The sequence below is a fragment of the Adiantum capillus-veneris genome, unplaced genomic scaffold (genome assembly GCF_014529385.1).
Source record: "Adiantum capillus-veneris isolate H3 unplaced genomic scaffold, ASM1452938v2 Hic_scaffold_336, whole genome shotgun sequence".
Taxonomy (NCBI): domain Eukaryota; kingdom Viridiplantae; phylum Streptophyta; class Polypodiopsida; order Polypodiales; family Pteridaceae; genus Adiantum; species Adiantum capillus-veneris.
In genome coordinates, this window is record NW_028221447.1 from 42,940 (window position 1) to 54,673 (window position 11,734).

Here is an 11,734-nt window from a genome sequence, read left to right on the forward strand (position 1 = left end):
AATCATTAAACTCTCGCAAAAATGCTAACCTTTCTTTATCTAACACAAATAAATTTGACCAACAATTATCTGAAACATTTTGTGCAAAAATCAAGTACACAGAAAGATGATTTTTTAATTCCAGAAGTGGTAATCGAAGCAGATACAATAGGGACAGACTCCCCTTTGAGCTTTACATCCCAAATATGAGTTTTGCTCCTAAGGTGAAGGGTGATCGTTTTGTCGAAGACATCCAACACACCATCTAGTCAGATCATTGCAGTTTTCCAATAATGGGAGTAACATATTCTGAGTAGCCAGGACATGCCAACCTTGCCTCTGCCGTGTACCCATCTCTTCAGCTCTGATGCTCAGCTTCATAGCTAACTCTTGTGAGATAAAGTTTGCTTTGGCCCTTGGATCAAAGAAGATGAGTGCCGTCTGATCTTTGACTTTACCCCGTGCTCTGTATAACTCGTTGGCATCTGTACTTGGTCAGTCACCCACCATATCTGGCACCAAACCTGCCGTGGGCTTAGGCTTCTTTCCTTTTTTGTCCTCTTTATCATCTGAGTCAGCTGGTCTTTTCCTTTGTGGAAAATCTACAACAAAGTGACCAGGCTGTTCGCATATAAAGCATTTATTCTCAGCCATCAAGACCTTTTCCTCAAGCGACTTACGTACAATAGACTTCCTTTTCTACTTTTTTGCCTGCTTTCCAGAAGTCTCGGCTGAGTCCTTGTCCGTGTTGACCTTTTCTGACCCCTGTGACGCTTCAGGAGCCCTTTTTACAAAGGGCTTCTTTGCTGAATTTTTTGTTTGCTGCCCCCTTTCACGTTGCCCAGAAACCCATTGTCCTCTCCCTTCAACAAGGCAAGACCATTGTTGGCAACTTCCATAAGCTGAGTGAGGGTTGCCACTCTGTTCTTTGTACAATAATCTCAAAGCCCTTAGGCAACCCACAACAATACTTCTCAATCTGCCGTGTTAGTGGCACAAACCTGTAGGAGGTTACTGAGAGCAATGCTTTACAAATTGTACTCCTGTAGGCTCTTGCAAGTAGCCGCAGAGAGTTGGTGCCAATCCGTCATGACATCATCTTCAAATTCATTTGACAGCCACACAAATACAAACATTTGCTTGAAGTATACCCATGTGGCGGGTGCCTATCCTTGCATCAACAATGTTGTCCACCATGTAAGCGCATTGCCTTTCAAGAAAGTGGTAGCTTTCCTGCCCTTAGAGGCGCCTCTCTAAAATTCCCCCTACATAAGCTGTATCAAACTTCTCGAGGAAAGCAAGAGCCTTTGCCTTATCCGCAAAGCCGTTGAAAGTGCCAAGCTTTACAGTTGCACCACCTTCTTTGTAGGCTTTTGGCTTTTCCAATGCCCCCAAATTGTCATAGGGAATTGTCTGCAACATGGGCACTGTAGTAGGGATCATCGGCATTCCTTGGCCATTGACATTTTGCATCATAAGTGCCATATCTGGCTGCTGTCCAGAAAAACCAGCCATGCCAAAATTGCCCTGTGGCACCCAAAACTGGCCCTGATTGCTCTGAAAGCCTTATTGCATGTCGATATTACCATACATGGGGTTTGACATCATGCCTTGCATACCCCCAAATACTGTTCTTGGTTTCCAGGCGCATAACCAGCCATACTTTGGAATATAGATCCACCCTTGAAATACCGAGGATGTACCGTGGGTAGTGAAAAAACCTGATGCACTGCTTGGAAACTAGTTCCCTGTCCATTTAATGCAACATGTGGACTCTGAAAGGTGGTGGGCCGAACTGGCAAAACCTGTGGAATTGGTGTTCTAACCACCTGTTCATGGATGAAAGGAACCTGTCTAGGAGCCCTTGACTTAGCAAAGTGCGAGTGCTCCCTATCCTGCTGGGACGCATGAAGTACCTGGGCTTGAGTCTCATCAGGTTCTACTGGCTGTGTGAGTTGCCTTGTCTGCTGTGGCATTGGTGTCACTTGCAAAAGCTCCATAAACCTTGGGTTCTGTACCAGTCGAGAAAACACACTCACAATGGCAACAAACTGAGCCCTAAACGCATCATCTTCAAGTTGCCCAGTCATAAAGTCCTGCATTAGTGGAGCATTCACATCAACAAGAGGTACAAACAGACGTGGCCGTGAACTCTCGCCAACCTCAAACACTGTAGGAATTGCCTGTCTCTTCTGTGAAGAGGAACCCTCTTCCATGATGCCTTTCCCTTTGTTGGCCATAGTGTAATCCTACGTTCCTGTACTTTGTGTCTTCGCCACAAACCAATTGTGGCTCACTTCTTGAGGAAAAAGTGATTCTATCCCAGCAACGGAACCATGAAACCGGCTCGTAGGGCGGTAGACGTAGGCTTTCACCCGAAACTTTACTTTAGACTTTAGGACACAGAGAAACTTTGCAAATAAAAACATGTAATGGGAATTGACACTTCAAACATACACGGCTTGGAAGCTAGAGCGCTACCAAGTAGACGCCGACACCGGTTGGCCCCGAAGACTGGCGCCCCCTTTCGGTATTTCTTTATTCTTATTGCGAATAGATGACCCGAACACTTTCATCTATCTCTCACCAAGCTGTCCAAACCTATCCATGGATGTAATTGCAGGTTTTTGACCGAATTTCGCCAGCATAACGGTGCAAAACCCTTTGTAGGTCAAAATTACCCGTCAAGAACACTTTCCCTTGCGGTTAGGAAGCTTTCCAGTGAGCTGCAGGTCAAATTTTTGTTTTCCCCCCAGAAAAAGATCCTTCTATTAGTTAATGAAACTGCACATAGGGCTACAACCACCTCTTCAAGAGAGGGCTACAACAACCATGAAGGGGAGACTCTCCCAATGAAAAAACAACATATCTACAATGAGGCTAAATCAAGAGATGGGAGGAGGGAAAAGCCACACAGGTGGTCGGTAGTGCCATCGGAGTACGCCCTGGACCATGGTGTAGAAAGGCCGAGGACGCCGTAGTCGTAGGAAAGCCTCTTTGCGCTCACGCATGCAGTCGGAGCTGCCTTGTAGTCTCTCGAGCTGTCCTCTGAGAGTGTGGATCAGCTCAAGACAAAGATCGCGAACAGTCTCTGTTGGTGGCATAGGGCGAGCCTCATAGATGTGGAAGCAACGGGCCCGCCAGATGAACCAGAGTGTCTGGCCACTGATGAGCTCCCAACACTCCTCTCTCTCACTGCACCACTCCTGTGGAGTAAGCTCTGTGGTGGCAGGCTGGGGTGTAGGTCGCCCCCTTTTGCATCACTATCATCCTGTTGGTGGAAGATAGCTCAAACTGAAGTGCTGGGCCTGTGAGGCTGGACCAAGCCGCTGCTCCCCAAGTGTACTGTCGAGCCGTGGAAAGAGCAGGCATCAGTCGAAGAACACGAAGCCACACCTGTTGTGCCAAAGGACAGTCCCAAAGATAGTGACACTGACTCTCCACAAGATGGTCACAAGCTGCACATGCGGCCGATAGACCACTATGCACTAGCCAACTCCCTACTGCTGTAGCTCTGTGTGCGACCAGCCACTGAAACAAGGTGACTCCCGTCGGCTGTCTGGAGTCCCACAACCTCTCCCAAAAGGCTGCCAAGAACTCAGCTTCTGTGAGACCCTCCTCCTGCCAATGAGGTGCTGCAGTGGGACGGGTCTCTCTCTGTGCTGCTAGTATGTGACGTCCCAAATGAACAGTGTACTAAAGAATGGGACACTTGGGTGGTCTGCAGAAGAGAAAGGGTCCCTCCAAAGCCACTCACCAGCATCCCATTGTACTCGTGCCAGAGGACAGCACACCCAAGCCCACAGTCTCCAGTGTCTAGTCTCAAGATCTGCTGGGTCAGGATCGATGACACAAGTCCTCCCACAGATGTCCACCACTCGGATCCTCTGAAAACAGCACTCTGCCACTTGTGGGGCCTCTACTGTAACTCGCTGTAAGCGTCCCTCCCCCTGTAACTCGAAAAAAAGGGATGAACGAGTCTCAAAGCAGGCCCGGACTGAGATGAGAACCTCCAGTCGTGTGAAGGCTCCCATCCACCTGGGTGCTACTGGCTCGAGAGGTGTGAGCCACTCAGCTGGAGCTGCCTCTGAGATGTCCTGGCACATGCTATGCACCCTCTCATGCCCTGTAGTAGCTGGAAGCCCTGCAACTCCTCTGACAAGCCTGAAAACTCTAACCAGTCACCTAGAGAGCGCGCTGGACCCGCTGCCATGGGATCCCAGGAAACGTGAGGCCGACTACCAACCAAGTGGCCTCTCTGAGTGCTAACCATGGGGTTCCAAACAAGGGGCTGTCGTAGACGCTCCTCCGTGCAAGTAGGCTGTCGCTGCTCCAGGCCTTGCTGTAGGTGCTTCCAAGATCGAAGCAAACTCACAGCGAAGCGGTCCTCTAGTCTCCTGCTCAAACCAACTCTGTGCATCTCTGTGAAGATCCATCTGGTCGAAGGTCGCTAGGGGCCTCCAGCCTGACGCACCCTAGCACAAAGCCGCTGTAGCAAGAACTCCTTCCAGGGCTCCTCACCTGGAAGGAGTCCTTTGACTATGAACTTCCCAAGAAGGGCTCTGCTCTGCTGTGCTGGATCAATGATCCCAAGCCCTCCCTATGAACAAGGAAGAGTGATGACCTGCCAAGCCACTTTGGCTCGGGCTATCTGAGTGTCACGTCCTGACCAAAGGAAGTTCCTGATTAGTCTCTCTACCTGGCTGATACACAAACTCGAGAAGATCCAGCAAGAAGTGATGTACCACATAGTCGCCAACAACACCCGGTTGGCCACTATTACTCTGCCAGCCAAAGAAAGTCGTGCTGAGCTCCATTGTAACAACTTACTCTTAATAGACAGGAGGAGGGGAGCAATCTGCTGCTCAGGAGACAATTCCAGACCAACCTGACAGCCCAAGTACCGAACAGCAGTCCCTGGGGGAATCCACCTAAAACTCTCTCATGGCATCCAATCAGGTACAGGAGCACTACAAACCAAGAAAGCAACTGTCTTTCTCCAGTTGATCAGTGCGCAAGGTGCACAACAGAAAGTGTGAAGAGCCTGCTCACACCTGTGAAGGTTGGCCTCTTGGCCATCCAAGTACAAGGCCGAGTCGTCAGCAAACTCAGCGTCCAAAAGCTCATCTCCCCGAATAGGAAGTGCTAAGCCCCGCAAACCAACCTGCTGCGACACCAAGAACCTGCTCATCGCCTCAGCATAGAACAGAAAGAGGAAGGGGGCAAGAGGGCAGTCCTCTTTGACCGAATGTGTGAGCATGAAACGATCGCCTCTACCTCCTGAAAAAAGTACCTGACTGTGTGCTCGTCTGTACAAAGCTCACCATCCAAGCATTTGAGAAACCCATCCTGCGTAGAGTGCCCTCCAGAAAGTCCCAGTCAACTCTTTCGTAGGCCTTCTTAAAATCGAGAAGAAGAATCACCAGATCCTCACCACGAAGCCTCGCTAAGGTAGAAGCCTCCCAAAAAGTAAAGATGTTGTCAAGGATACTACGCTCCTTGACAAAACCAGCTTGGGTCCCATGTATAAGGCTCTTTAGAAGTGGCTGAATCCTCAAACTCAGAGCCTTGGCAAGAAATTTTGTAGGCTGAGTTGAGGATGGTGATGGGGCGCCACTATCGAATCTCATCCAAGGAGCCACCCTCCTTGGGAATGAGGTATCTCAAACCCTCACTCATGCTGTCAGGCATCTCTCCTGTCTGCAAGATGTACTGGAAGGCACTACAGAGATCAGGGCCAAGCAAGTCTCAGTACTCCAAGAAAAAACTGGGAGTCAAGCCATCCTTGCCTGGACAACTACCACGGAGGAGTGCACTAAGAGCCGTGTGCAACTCCTCAAGCTGAAGTGGAAGCTCAAGTCTCTGGCGCATCTCCGCAGTCACAAGGTAAGGTGTCTGCGCCCACACCTGCTCCCTGCATGCATCGTGACTCTCTGACTGAGGCTCCGCAGATAGTAACTCACAGTAGAAGTCAGTAACAACTGCACGCATGTCCTCTGGCTCAAAAGTAACTGACCTGTCGGGCCTCCTCAACTGACTGACCTTGGCATGCGTGTGCTGAGGTCCCACTACCTCGAAGAAAGCACCAATCACTTTGTCACCCACCTGCGTCCACTGAGATGCCTGTTGGAGAAAAGCAAACTCATGGCGCCGCTCCTCTATGCTACCAAGCTCTTGACGAGCCTGCTGTAACTGCTCCTCCAACCAAGGACTGTCTGGATGCTGCTCCTGCATCCTCTGCAAGGAGGCAACGCCCCGTCTGAGACGCTGCTCCTCTTCTCTCGCTGCAGTCAGGCGAGTCAAGGATTCCTGGAGAAAGAAACGACTAAGCTGAGCTAGTCCTGAGGCTACTCTGTTAGCAGGAGAATCCTGCATGTCTAAGCTCTCTGTCCAAAGAGCCTCTACTGGCTCTCTGAGTGCAGAGTCCAACAAAACCCTCTCAAGAGATGCGTAGCATCGTGCTCCCCTGCCTTTGCCTATCTGTCACTGTGAGGATCACAGGTGCATGGTCCGAGAAGGAAGTCCCTGCCTGGATGCCAACTATCCCACCCGAGTCACTGAAAAGGTTACTAGTGTAGAAGCGATCTATCCGCGATAGATTCACTCCTCCCACTTTGCAGAGAGAAGGCCAGGCTGTCTGGTGGTCTCACAAAGCTAGCGTGCTGCCACACATCCGAAACCCTCAGAGTCAGACAAAACCTCTCCCAAGCTGCCAGCTCAACTCCCTGCATAGTAGCGTGGCTACCACCAATCCTGTCAGAAGGGTCCTCCAACATGTTGAAGTCACCCCCAATGCACCACTGCTCTGCTTGCGGCAGAGACTCAACAATCTGTGACCAAAACTCTGGTCGTGCACTCGCCACATTGGGCGCATATATGTTCAGGTAGCCCACAAGGCAACCCTGAACCTGCATAGTGATCCACTGAGCCCTGCCTAGCACAATAATCCCTCTGCCCACAATGGCCTGCTGTAGAGACTCCGCAATAGTCATACATACCCCACCCTGGATGCCTCCAGGTCCAAACGCAGCTGACCAAAAAGTCTCATAGCGACCACGCAAAATTTGACCACAACGCCGAATGCGGCTCTCACAAAGATGATGCTCCTGCAGCATAAGAATGTCAATCTCACCACCCACAAGGCATCTCTGTAGCTCTTGAGGTAGCCGACCCCTCTGTCGCTGAAACTGGGGCCCTCCTAATCCCTACACATTCCATGAGATGATCCTCATGGAGTCAGTGAGGGAAAACAGATGCTGCAACAACAACCAACCTCGCTATCTTTGAGGCCTGTTTGGATGGGGAGTAATCCGCATCCGAACGATCTCTAGACAAGCGTGCAAGAAGTGACTGGCCGACACATGCCACTTGCCATTTAGTTGCTCATAAGGGGTGGTTGAGCGATTACAAGCCACTCTGTCACCCCCTCGAGATTCGATTTGGCATTAATAGCACTCAAAAAGTTGAAGGCATTGGTATCGTTTGTCTAGAATTACCTGATGGAAAAGAAATCAGTATTACACATATTTATTATGTTCCTTATATTGCAAAAAATCTTGTTTCTATGAGTAAATTGACCCAGCAAGGCACTTCCATTGAAATTTTCCATGACCATTGTGTTATCAAGCATGTACTACCTAATGGCATGCGCTATGTTGTCACTTGCCCAAAATCTGGTTGTCTTTACATTCTTGGTCGTACCACACCTGTTGAGGAAGCCTATCACTCCTCATATCAAGAAATTCATTATCCAAATTTCTTATGGCATTATAGATTGCGTCATATCAATACTACTACTATACGCAGACTCTGTGGTATCCCTATCACACAACGGAAAGGAGAAACCCACCGCTGTGTCTAGGGCCTCATTGCCTCTAGTTGCAAGAAAGAGGACGTGGACTCGAAAGCTGGCCTCCTCCAAGTCGGAAGAGGAATCACCCAGACGGGGGGGGGGGGGGGGGAGGCAGGGCGGCAGCGGCGGAGGGAGGAGGAGGCGGTGGTGGAGGAACAAAAGTGGAAGGGGCCTCCTCAGGCAGGCCCTACTGAAGGGGGTTGAAACGGTTATTCTGTCGGAACCCAATGCTGCTGAGCTGCAGTAAGTCGGCCACCAGGAGTAGCAGTGGGGTGAGCTCTCCCGTAACGGCGGCAGCCAGGCACCTGTTGCCAACCATCAGTTGGCTGCCCACTAGTCTCTGTCGAAGTACCAGCCTGTGTATCCTGTGTACCTGGCTGCTTGGCATGCTCAGCCTTGGGTGGCTGCGCATGCGTTGTGGGTCGAGGTCTCCTGCGAGAACAGGCCTTTGCCATATGACCCATCTGTCTGCAAATGAAACACTAGTTCGGGAGACCCCCCGAATACTCCACACTCTGTCTAATCCATCCCCCACTCACCCTAGGCAGCAGTACCACCTTGGGGAGGGAGTGTGTGTCACGGACAAGAACCCGCATAGTAGGTAGACCTGCGGCCTTGGCCACAACGGAAGCTGCTGTACGTGGAGACTCCAAAACTGTCCCGAACATGGAACCAATCCTGGGTAGGAGGGGGTGGTACTCTTGCCTCAGGCGTGGAAAGCAAAGCGAAATCGGCAAGTCTGCCTCCTCCTTGAGCACATCTGTAGTAGGGTCGAAACCATGATGCCAATGTCGAAAGTAAGCTCGAGCTGCTCTGATGCTGAGCGGGCTCATCGAAATCACTTTGGTCGCCATGTCTGCAGACTCGAACTCGACCTGGTAGTAACCTCTCCCAAGGATCTGGACATCTGTAATCTTGCCCACATCGGAGAGAAGACGGGCCTGCAATAATTACCGAACTTCGCCCCCACTGGGCCGAGTGCCAATGACTTTACAGATAACCGAAGTGGCCTGCAGGCGCTCCACTTCGGCCATCAAGCTCGCTTGCTCTTCTGGCGAAAGAGCAAGTCGAAGGGTTGGCTTCGCGGTGTCGGGCGAGTGGGCTTCTTTGGAGTCCCTTTGAGGTGGAGCAGAGGCCGCCATTCTGTGTCTGCTGTCTGCTGAGAGGATAAGGTCATTGGAGGCGTGGTGAATGCCCGCAAGCTGAAAAAACAGCCTATAGGCTCGAATAAGGGGAAAAAAGGAGCGGAAAGAAGGGGGCGGGGGGTGTGAGAGAACTGAGGCCAGGGGGTGGGAGGCTGAAGCGGCAGCAAAAGGGGGGCGAGGGGGCTGGCTGAAACTGCACAACAGCGCGCTAGGGGCCAGCGGCGGGCAGGGCAGCGGACAGGGCAGGGCAGGGCAGCAGCGAGGGAGCTGCGTGCGCAGAAGGGGGGGGGAGGTGAGCAGCAGCGAGCGTTGGGGTTCTCAGCTGGAGGTCAATTTCAGCGTGCTGTAATTCCCTGTTTTGTCACTGGCAGGTGCTCAAAGCCCTGTTACGCATCCCAAGGCTTTCCCGAGGCTCCCCTGGCATTGTCCAGCAGTTTAGGTGCGAAACCTAAACCTGCAGAAAACACAGCAGGCTGTAGTTCTCTGTTTTGGATCGTTTTGGGCGGAGCGAGCACGCCTATGCGTGTTTCAGGTGCTCCAGCACGCAATGGGACAGTTCCCCTTTGAAACTGACAAGTTTTCACGCGAGAAAACTCTCCGTTTTCGCAATCCTTTGCGATTGAAATGTGCGTACTTGTGGGGGATTATTAATTAGCTAATCCGGTTCCTGTACAAAAATCTCTTGCCTTAGCAAACGCGCATAGAACCCCCAAAACTGTACATGGTCTTCTGAGAAGCCCAACTAGTGGGGCATTACCATATAGGCAAAGGAGAGAGAGAGAGATGCACGAGAGCAAGTCATCGCGCTACATAGAGCAAGGGAGAAGGCAAGATTTCCATTAAAGCTTCATCACCTGCACCAACTACTCACAGACACTCTGTCTCACTTAATGAGCCAAAATCAGCCTCCCCTCTTGAAATGGGCGCCCCATCTTGCCGATGCTTTTGGCAAATTGTTGCAGAGCCGCCATGTGTCCAATTTGCCTCTTTAGAGTTAATTCCTAGTACCCACCGACTTATAAGTGTAGCGAGGGGGCCTAAATGACTTTGAACTGAGCGTAGACACCCTTTTACTGCTCGGATTCCAGTCGGCCCGACCAACTCGTGGCGACAAGGCCTTCTCGTCTACGGGTGAAACTCTCAGCCATCGGCCGTTTCACACTGGCCACACAATGTCCGGCCATTTGCAACTTCAAAAAGAGGGCCCCAAAAATCAAATAAAAGTCATTGGAAAGAAACCAACAACTAAGGTTAGCAGTTGCCACGTCCTCGTGACAACCAGCCCATCTTCCGGTCCCAAATATTGTGTCGATCTTCTCCCTCATCTCTTTTGAGCTCTTATGAGTTGAAAGTTTATTCATTTTCAGCTTGTTGATTATTCATGTGCGCTCCTGTTTGTGACACGAGCCACCGCAGTTGGTTGGTCTACAGTGTCCATCCGGCAGGCTATGCCGCTTGTGACCACCCGCCTGAATCACAGTGGCATTGTCTATGGGACTACCCCATGGCACAACTGCCAATAGGTTTGGCTTAGAATTCTACGGCTGATGCCAGCCTTGTCATCAGCTAGGTAGTACACTTGGGGTGCTGTTCCCTGGTCCACCCTCACGGGCCCAACACTTTGTTTTGAGCTGTCTTTAGCTAGCAGGATGTCGGCCTACACCCCAGTCTGCCACAGAGCTTACGCCTCAGGAGTGGTGCAGTGATAGAGAGCTTGGTTGGGAGCTTATCTGCAACCTGACTCTTTGGTTCATATGGAGAGCCCGTTGCTTCCGCATCTTCAAGGCTCGCCCCATTCCACTGGTGGAGATTGTACGAGATATTTGGCTGGACTGATCCATACACTTTAAGGACACTTAGAGATTCTTCATGGCAGCTCCAACCGTAGGCGGGAGCGCCACGAGGCACTCCTACGACTTTGGTGTCGAGGGCCTTTCTATACCATGGCCCATAGGGCTCCTAGATGGCACTACTGGCCACCTGTGTGGTTGTTTCCTCCTCACATGTCCTGATTTAGCCGTCATTGTACGTATCTGATTTTTTCATTGGGGAGTTTCCCCTCATGCTGATGTAGCCCCCTCTTGTCGGGGCAGTTTGTAGCCCGTTGGGCAGTTTTATTAACTAATAGAAGGATCTTATTCTTGGAAAAGAAAATATTTTGCAATTACACCAACTCTTTAACATGACCATCAAAAGTCCAGGTTAAAACTTAATTGGATTGGAGATAGCCTGTGGTTGGAGATTGCCACTGTGAAATGCTAGGTATTAGCAAATGACCTAGATCTTGGAAGGGAACTAGCTATGTTCTGACAAGGGGGAAATTGTGCTACAGCAATGAGCAATGTAGACTTTATAAGGTATTTGACTGCAAATGGTTGTATTACCCACCACTACGCACCAAAACACCTACATATGAATTGATTTCATGAATAACCTTTTGATTCTTTTATTTTTCTGGCTACAGATTGTTGATAGACTGCATTGGTACGTTCATAGTGGAGATACGGTGAGTGTTGGTTGCTATCACCTTGAATGCTTTGTGAACCTCTTTTGCTGCTCATGAAATACATAGTACGCTGCAAAAGTTTTGTTGTGTGCCACCAGACTTAAGGCTACGTCTTATTTTTGAGCAAGAGGAAAACAGCTACAAAAATATACAGAAATGAAGTTATCTGCATTACAAAATTTGCCAAGTCTGCAACCAATTAAGATGCACGAATTAGTTCCCCTGTGATTGGAATATCAAAGATGGGTTCAA

The 11,734-nt window shown here is 50.2% G+C and overlaps 1 pseudogene; it reads left to right on the forward strand.

The window, feature by feature from the left end:
• Nucleotides 1-11,482, forward strand: part of LOC147416943 (protein ENHANCED DOWNY MILDEW 2-like) — a 52,792-nt pseudogene extending 41,310 nt beyond the window's left edge.
• Nucleotides 11,483-11,734: the final 252 nt, after the last annotated feature.